The sequence below is a fragment of the Lygodium microphyllum genome, chromosome 14 (genome assembly GCF_053477565.2).
Source record: "Lygodium microphyllum isolate KBCC chromosome 14, Lygodium_microphyllum_v1.1.10, whole genome shotgun sequence".
Lineage (NCBI taxonomy): Eukaryota > Viridiplantae > Streptophyta > Polypodiopsida > Schizaeales > Lygodiaceae > Lygodium > Lygodium microphyllum.
The window spans coordinates 46,200,845-46,210,398 of NC_141148.1; the positions used below are offsets into that span (position 1 = coordinate 46,200,845).

Genomic DNA, 9,554 nt, shown 5'->3' on the forward strand with positions numbered 1-9,554 from the left:
CTCTAAACAACCCATAAACAACCACTTGACCAATTGGAACCACAATGAACCAATGCATACCTTTCCAATGAACAATGGCAGCCTGTTTGGTCTTTGAGAAACCCTGATATTCAACCAATGCATACCATGTAGAGATTGAGAGAGACAGAGACAGAGTGAAGAGCTAGTGTGCTCTCTTCTTCTTCCATTTCATTATCACATAACCACACACATAGTATAAGTGTATACAATAGTACTAAGGTCTGTAGGACCATTCATACTGGGTCTAAGACCACCAACTTATTTAATGTCCCACACTTACTGATACAGCTGGACAAGGCTAATGTCGATCATACATATTAATAGGAGAATAATATGAGCTTGATATTCTAAGAGGGAGTTGGCCTCACGGGGAGGGACATGCTCCTTGGCCTGAGCCGAGGAGGGTGCGATGGCGGGGATAAGGGCCCCATGCGCTCGATGAGTAAGTCCATCTTGGCCATCATCTCGGAATGACACTCATCTTGGCGGGTTTCCATCTCCCTATGGCGTTGTTCCAACTCTCGATGCCGGTCGGCATGACGGGTCTCATGTTGGCATAGAGTATGGTTGAGCTTAGAGAAGCGGTCCATCTCAGGGGCACCCTCTTCAAACATGTCTTCACGATCCTCTTGGGTTGAGTTACGATCATTCATTGAGGCATGGGAGTCCCTTATTTCATGCTAGAAGTCCTCTTGGGCCTTTACTTTACCCTTGTGGCCTGCCATCCCAAGTGTAGTCCACTAGACCCCCTGTTACATAAATGGCAATACCTTGAGTTAGGAAGCTCCCATCACCAAAATTTTTGGTTCAAATTAAAGTTCTCAATCCCCTTTACGAGGCTATGTAAAAATATATCTGACAGTAAATGATCAGGGCTTTGCTGTAATTGACTTTTGTGGGTTGATTGTGTAGGACTGCTGCCTGTCCTACAGTACCTCTTAGCACAAAATTGGGCGTATCTCCCAAACCTTAGGGCAGAATGGGGAGATTTTTGGCTTAGATCAAAGGGGACGATGCCCTCTTCAAATCGAGCTATGGGGTCCATGCTCAGTCACACAAGAAGGCTTTGCTGTAATTGACTTTTGTTAGCAGTTCCCTGAGTCTACATCCCTGCAATACTTTGCAACGTCCATGCATCACTGTGCGTAGGAACTATTGCCAATATGAACCAAATCCTTGCTAATTAGGGCTAATACATTTCCAACAAGAGCATAACCTTACTAGACATGACATCTCAAGACCAATCATAAGCATCATTACCAAGATTGCCAATCAAAGGCATAGGCATACCCCGGCTACAAATGCAAGTAGCACACGCAGTTCGAGTCCTGAAGATCTTCATCAATGCATTTCAATACTCAGTTCAATAGAACTCGCATGTTTAATAGAAATAACAGTCTAAACTGTTGATGATGCTATCCATGTTGCATATTTGGCTCCAATTACCCTTGATACTACCTGTGCTAGTGACACGTTTACTGCTGCTGCATACAGTGTGACTCTCCTTATTGATTTTGCTACTCTTGACTCCTGTGTTAGGGATAGGCCAACCTTAGAGGTGTGGTGATCATCCACTCATCACCACAGTTCACTGGTTCAAATGAAAGAAGTGGTTGTAGATCTAGCCAGAGAGTGCATAAGCTAGAGCTTTGAGAGGAATAGCTACCAGCTTGGTGGTGCCTCGCTGATCTGCAACCCCATAATTTGCTTCTTTCCCTGTGTGTCCAACACCTGCAACTGGCTTTGAAGTTGTGCTTCTGAAAACTGGGTACGAGCTTTAGATACTGCTTCTTTCATTCTTGCTACACATGCAACATGCAGACATTGTTGTAATCTCCAAAAGGTCTTCCACCATTGCTTTCATTGAATAAAAGAGCCAGTGAAATTAGGAGTATCCTCCTTAAGGAATCCAAACAATGGCAATATCAAACCAGAGTGGACCATCACAAGCATACAATTTTTTTTTTCAGCAGCATCACTATGGATGGAATACACCATACGGTGAATTCTTCTTGAGTTGGTACTCTGACCTACTGCTTGCTCATGGCAAGAGGATCCTCAGTCCATTTTATCCCCGAGTTGTAGCTCCAGCACTGCCTATGGCAACTCTGTAAGCCCGTGATTATACTCCTACATATGTTAGGGAAGATCTTCGTAGTGGTTGTGTTGCTACCTCACTTGTTTCCAATTTAGAACTAGAGCTTCTAGAAGCCAAAGCTATAGCTATCATGCAAGGGAGGACTCAGATTTCTCTTTCCAGTTGTGATCCATCCAAAGCCTGAAACCTCTAACCACTGCTTCAAGGCCTCACTTGTGGCACCAAACCATTAGATAGATGAGCCCTACTTCCAGATCAATTAGAGCTTCCCACTAGTAGTACCCTGCGTCTCCACCGTATGCTTTGTTTTTTGCCAACTGAGGATGGCAAATTTCTGGTTGTTCTTGCAAATGCATCTGATAAGTCTTTTCTTGAACGAGTCACGGATAACATCTTGGGCCCCCTCAATCGCCACCTCTTGCGTGCATATTCCAGCAACATGGGGGGCTACAAGCATGAGGGTTTTGTGGGGGTCCTAGTAGCTCAGCAGGGCCCAGAAAATCCCAATCGGTTTCAGGGTACTGCAGATGCTGTCAGGCAGTACCTATGGATTTTTGAGGAGCAACAAGTCATGGAGTTCCTTATCCTGGTAGGAGATCATCTCTATTGAATGGACTACCATAAGTTTATCCAGGTTCATAGAGAGACAAATGCAGACATCACAGTAGTAGCATTGCCAATGGATGAGAAAAGGGCTACAACATTTGGACTAATGAAGATTGATTTTGAGGGTCGTATAGTGGAGTTTTCTGAGAAACCAAAAGGCAAATTCCTAAAGGCTATGAAGGTAGACACTACAGTTTTAGGATTGGATGAGGAGAGATCAAAATAACTTCCATATATCGCCAGTATGGGGATATATGTTGTCAGCAAAGATGCAATGATCAAGCTATTGCGAGATGATTTTCCACAAGCAAATGATTTTGGCAGTGAGGTCATCCCTGGTGCTACATCTATTGGGATGAAGGTGCAAGCTTATTTGTTTGATGGGTACTGGGAAGACATTGGAATCATTGAAGCATTCTACAATGCTAATCTGGGAATCACCAAGAAACCTCTTCCAGACTTCAGTTTCTATGATCAATCAGCTCCAATTTACACTCAGGCCCAATTTCTGCCTCCTTCAATGATGATTGATGCTAATGTTACTGACAGTGTTATTGGAGAAGGGTGCATTATCAAGAACTGTAAAATTCACCATTCATTGGTTGGACTACAGTCGTGGATTGCTGAAGGGGCTATCATTGAAGATGCTCTTCTTTATGGGTGTTGATTACTATGAGACAGATGAGCAACGAGATGTTCTTAGATCCAAGGGTAGTATTCCAGTTGGCATTGGGCACAACTCACACATCTTTGGCTATATTTTTTATCGCAGCCGAACTGTTATATTTGCAAAGCAGGAGGGAAGCGCTCTGGAAACTAGTGTAGAATTACTAGGGTCCTTGGCTCTGAGCATTGACGTCAGCACCCTCTTGGAAATGAAGGGCGCTCTCGGTAACTCTGATGGTGCCGTCCTGCCTAGTTGGGATGGCAATAGCTCCCTCAGGTGAAGTTATGCCACTTCTTTTTCCCATGGCCATCAGAAAGGGAAGAAGGGCCTTTGCCGGGATTGTCCAGGTCACCTCCTCTTCAACCTCACGTCCTGCCTCACAACCGCGATTCATTCATCACAAGCAGGAAGTGTTCTGGTTTTATCATCTGGATCATAATGCTCTCTCTAGGAGCTTTTCCTCTCCAGCCACTACGAATACAGAATGCTCTTTCTTGTAGAAGCTTGATGTGGACAGCAAGCAGCTCTCAGGTTCCATATCCTCCTTTTTGGGGGACTTCAAGAACTTGAGTGAGATTCTCCAGTGGTATGAGTGTGGGGGCAAGCTCGTTTAGAGGCAATCCTGGCTCTGTGGACCTCCATTATCCACAGCATGCAGTGGCAGCACAGAAATGTTCAGTTTGGTGGTTTGCTTCTAAATACATCCAAAGCTTCTATGGAAACTCCAAGAAGGCTACCATCTCTGGTACCCCCTGATTCCTGTGGCCTTTCAATGCTGTACCTGTCCTGATGTACCTGTGTACTTGAGTAACTAGGGTTCCTGAACTAAAAATAAACTAAAACTAAAGGGAGGAGACAGAGAGAAGGAGGATCAAAGACCGGAGCTCTGATACCAACTGTAATGAAGGAGACCTAGGAGAGAGGAGAGAAGGGAGAGACTGCAGAGAGGAGAGAGAAAGAGGAAGAAGATGAGAGAAGAAGAGAGAGAAAGACAGGAAAAGTGAGAGAAAGAGGAGGGAAGCCATGAAAGCTAGAAGGAAGGATAAAAGAGAGACTTGATTATTGATAACTGATGCTCTAATTAGGTCTCTCAACACCTTATATACCCTATCAGTATAACTGGGTATTCCCATGCTAATCCGTGTCCTACCCGTCTATCCCCACTCTTTTACAAGGAGTGATCTGGCAGAATTCTAGCTAGGTGTGCTGGTATTTTACCCCCCTTTTCGAGCCAATGGAAGCATCAGATTGGCGATCTAAGAAGCATAGAGGAAGGTATTATTTTATATACGTTTTTGCCTATTAGAGTTTTATCTTCTCATAATGCAAGAATAAACTGACATGCTTCATCTCTATTAGTATTCTTCTACATTTTCTAATTCTTTTTGGGAGTATTCTTCTACATCTTCAATTACTTCGAATCCCTTCCCTTTCCTCTACTCCTCTCCCTGAATCTACCTTCACCCTACTGCCTCTTATCCCTGTGGTGGACTCTCGACACCAAACGCACTGACACCGTGTTAGGGGAAGTTTATGCTATCATCAGAGGTGAATTTTGGAAGATATTTGGTCTGATTTGGGGCTGATATCTTCAGCCATATTCAGAGAATTAGCTATAGCATTGTTCTTTTAATTCATTTCTTACTCTATAGAAGACATCTTATCAAAATATGCAAGTATTATGTGCCCCTATGGCAGGGCAATGTTTGTAGATCATTCATAGGTGCTTTGAGTTGAATTAAGAGGAGCTTTTTCTATTTATTTCTTGGCTGTGGTAACTTATCATTATCAAGAACTCAATTTAAAGCTCTCTTGAAGCAAGTCTATTTGCCCTACAAGCCTTGTAATTAACTCATAAGCTTTTGTCCCTAAGAGTCTACATTGAATGTAATAATGCAAAGTTGATTCATGCTATGGCATCATGTATGAATGATGGGATGCAGAGTTGTTTATGATACATGACAACATATTGTACTTGATTTTATAATTTGTGATTGCTCTTATAGTCAAGAAAACAAGCTTGATTTGAGTTAGAACATATGAGATAATACTCTTGTGATCTTCGCTAAGAACATGCAGTTGGAAACTCTATTAACATCTTCAAGAACTTGGCTTGAAACCTTCAACCCTTCTCTTATCTCTATCATCTCTAGAATCTAAGCTCTTGAATCCCCATACATTCTTTTCTCTCAAATCCATGTGATTAACCATGAATTACCTCTTGAACCTTCAAACATTCATTGTAATATACTTATTTCTTGAAGACACATCTCCATCTATCTTGTCTAGTTTTCTTGCCAAACCCCTGTGGTGACCTTCAACCTTACGTACTGCGACAAGTTGTAGGTGGTAAACCAGGTGGTAAATCAATAGTAAAACAATCTTTAAATTGTGAAAGAAATTGTGCATGCTTAGGATGCATCTAATTTTCCTTAGCTTCAATTTCATTCACCCATACTAAATATGATTTACTACCTTTTCTCAATGCACATTTAGCTTGTCTATGACTAAGCAGTGGAAAATTATCAAATGTGTGCAATCCATGTAATGTGATTTGGTTTTTGTTAAGATGAATTTTCATGGAATGTGTGGAATAATTTATGTCAATATTATATTTGTGACGCCAAGGCATTTCTAAAATAATATCATTAGCTTGCAAAGGCACAACCAAGAAAATTCTACGCTCAACATAATCACTGATTTTAATCTCAAAATCATGTACTTCTTGTGTACCATTGTATCTAGTGCCTAAGAATGCAGCCTTTATGTGATAATGATTTGGAACAGTAGATAAATTCAATTCCTTTACCAAATTTGCGGAAATAAAATTATGCGTGCTTCCATCATCATGCAAAACAATCTTTTCTTAACCATGCACAAAACATTTCATTGTTAATAATGAATGAGGATTTGGCATCCTAGTAAAGTATATGAAGAATCACCAATATCATCATCATCCTCAGTGAAGTTTGGCATATCTTCATGGTCCTCATCATTAGTTGCTCCCAAATGATTGATTTGAGTAGCTTTCTTCTTGGACTGACAATTCGCTGCTAAAGTGTCTAGGCTGATGACACTTGTAGCAAACCATAGGCTTTGCTTTGGAGACATTATTGGTAAGGGCTAAAAGTTTGGATATATTGGAATTTGAATGGAGGGAAGGCTTAGGGTTTGAATTAGCAGTTGATGGTAAAGCAAGAGGTCGACTCCAGGATTTACGGAAAGAAGAAGGAACAAAGCAATTTTGATTAAATATTCGAAAGTTAGAATTGGATTGCTTTGTACCAAAGTTACCATTAATTGAAAATTATTGTGGTCACTTTTCTCCTCCACGAATTTTATCCTCCACATCATGTGCTGAAGAAATCGCATCCTCCAAAGTCTTTGCCTTGAACATATTCACTTCCGCATAGAAGTGGCCAAGCAAATTGGACATATACTTGTGCATGTGGGTTGTCTCAAGAACATCTTCAAGCATTTGAAGTTGAAGTAAGGCGAGTAAGGCACTCCAGAAACGCTCAGTGTATTGCGGGATGGATTCACGATCTCTTTGTTGTAGGAGATCCCACTATTTGATAGCTTTCTCATAGAATTGAGGTGAAAAGAAATTCTACAAAAAATTTATTTGAAAAGCTTCCCAAGTAGAGGGACAATCAACACTCTTGCAGACAACAGTCCACCATAATGATGCTCTGTCTACTAGATGGTTAGTGATGCATTTAAGTTCATCTTTTTCAACATATTGCTCTTCATGAAAATAGTCATCAAACTGACTAATGAAAGCAAGAACAAAATTTCCACCACGTTGCCCATTAAAAGTACAAAATTTAAAATTTCTTTTACTTATCTTGGCCTCTTTCCTAAGAGCATGTGCATCAAGTGTCGCATCAATAGTACGTCGAACAACATCTTCAGGCTGCACTCTGTCTTAATCGATAGTGGATTGTTCAAGTGTAGCCAATCATGCGTGCAAGTTTTGACGTGCCCTTCACTCTTCTTGAAGTTGCATCATGATTAGATCCAATTCCTGCTCCATTGTCAGCTTTGGCAAATCACCTTTACCCATAAAATCGTCCATATTATGATCCGACATCCTAGGTTTGATTGAAGATCCTCGCTCATCCTCTAGTCATGCGTGAAGAAGCTCACCATGAACTTCATTTGGTTATCAGGATGCCTTTGCTTTTACGATCTTGCTTTTCTCGGGTACGGCAATTGATAACGCAAGAAAAATAGTCTTTCGCATAGACTGCACGTGATAGCCTACTTGTTGTGAATCCGCTCAGTCAAGTTGCAGGTGGGAATAGGGTTTTGCTGAAACTTCAAAACCGGTTCGGGAATACCATAGTGTGAACACTTGCTATGGAGGAGATGGATAATTGAAACTTTAAGCTTTAGTGTGCCTCTTCTAAGCTTATTAAGCTTATAAACTCAAACTTCATAAAATTTTTATCTGCTTCTTTGTCAACAAAAATGACTTGTAAAGGAACTTCATGAGTGGTCCTCCACCTTCTGGGAGAGGTCCTTCTTGATCAGAGGGTATAACAGGGAGTTCTTCACCGCCAAGAACACTCTTGTATTGTTAGTTCATCACGAGACAGCCTGTAGAGCCTGTTCGTTATTCCAAGAGCTTTGCCTTTGCGTGAGATGGTAAGCAATTGGAAGCTCTTGATCTCAGCTTTGCTCTAATACCACTGGTGCGCAGATCGGATGTTGTATGCGTGCGTAGCAAATGTCGGAAGGTCCTCAAGAACAAAGAACTCTACAAAACCTTCATAAAAGGAAAAGAGAATTTGCATGACATGAGACAAAAAAGAAAAATTGGATGCACTTCACAAGGTATATATTTATAGATTCATTTATCTTTAAGCTAAAAAATAGTCCACTTTACAAATAGCATGCTTTTGCTTTTGCGTTTTCTTTTGCCCAATTATAGAGTAAGGCGTTTGGGCGTCCAAAAGTCAGGATGTGCCCAAATACAAATATCAAATAATGAAATATTTAATCGAGCACCTATGCACATACAAGATAATAAATATTTTGTGAAGCACTTTAATAAATAAGCATGCTTAAATAAATATTGGCATCACATCTTTTGTGATAAGGCATACACCCATCAAAATAGTAATTCTTCTAGGCATTTGGATTCACGCTATCACCCGATGCTACCCAACGCCACCGCCGCCTGATCTACATACCAATTGAAGCATTCACAATTGTTAGAAAATAATTAAATAAAACCCAACAAAAGTAAATACCTAGCAGTCTTCAGCTACAAAATAATTAAATAGGTTGGAACTCTTTCCTAACCTTAATTTAATTCAAGTGCGCACTCTAAATTTGTAAACATCTATTAATTTAATATGTATTTTACGGAATCACCCACTATGGAATCACCCATGTGTACATTAAATTAATCTGATACCCAAAAAGGACAGGCGTCCCCACCATCAACTTCTCGCACAAGGAATCCACCTTGTGTACGAGCCCGTGCAAATAAATATAATCGCAAAAACCACTGTGGAATATGCCTCTTGGCATCAATGAAGCAGCTAGGTGGTATGGTAACCTGAATGCTCAAAATAAGGGGAATTATGTTGCCTTATCAGTAGCATTTTTATAAAAGTTTTGGCAGCTAGGTGTCCAAAATTGATTAGCTCTTCAATTGGACTATTTATCCCAAGGGGCAATCGAAAGTGTTGAGCATTACATCAACCAGATGGAAATGGTTATTCGAAATATGAACCCAACCCCTAATGAGCATATGCAAAAGTGTAAATTTATCGATGGGCTTAATCTTGAAGTTCATTAGCATGTTAGCCTACAAAGACCTACTACACTGGTAGATGCTAAAACACAAGCTAGATGGTGGAAAGAAAGTGCAACTCAATGAACAATGATGGAATGATCTATTTAAGGAACCTCGAGTGGAATATCCCACTAGTGCTTCAAGCAAGTTACCTAAAAATGCATCATATGTGACCATTTTCCTCAATCCATCTACACCTACAAGTTCTAATGTATCAAGAGTACCTTTATATTCGTACACTTAAATTCTAGCTTACATGATGCAAGCATGCATGCCATCTATGCCTCAAACTCAGTCTACTCTAGATGAATCTAAAGTAGTAGACATTATTGTAAAGTCCCTAAGAAAATTGA

General features: G+C 40.6%; 1 pseudogene; it reads left to right on the plus strand.

Moving 5' to 3' along the window:
* Positions 1-2,417: 2,417 nt before the first annotated feature.
* On the plus strand, positions 2,418-4,182 carry LOC148025566 (glucose-1-phosphate adenylyltransferase small subunit, chloroplastic pseudogene; annotated as a pseudogene).
* The last annotated feature ends 5,372 nt before the right edge of the window (positions 4,183-9,554 follow it).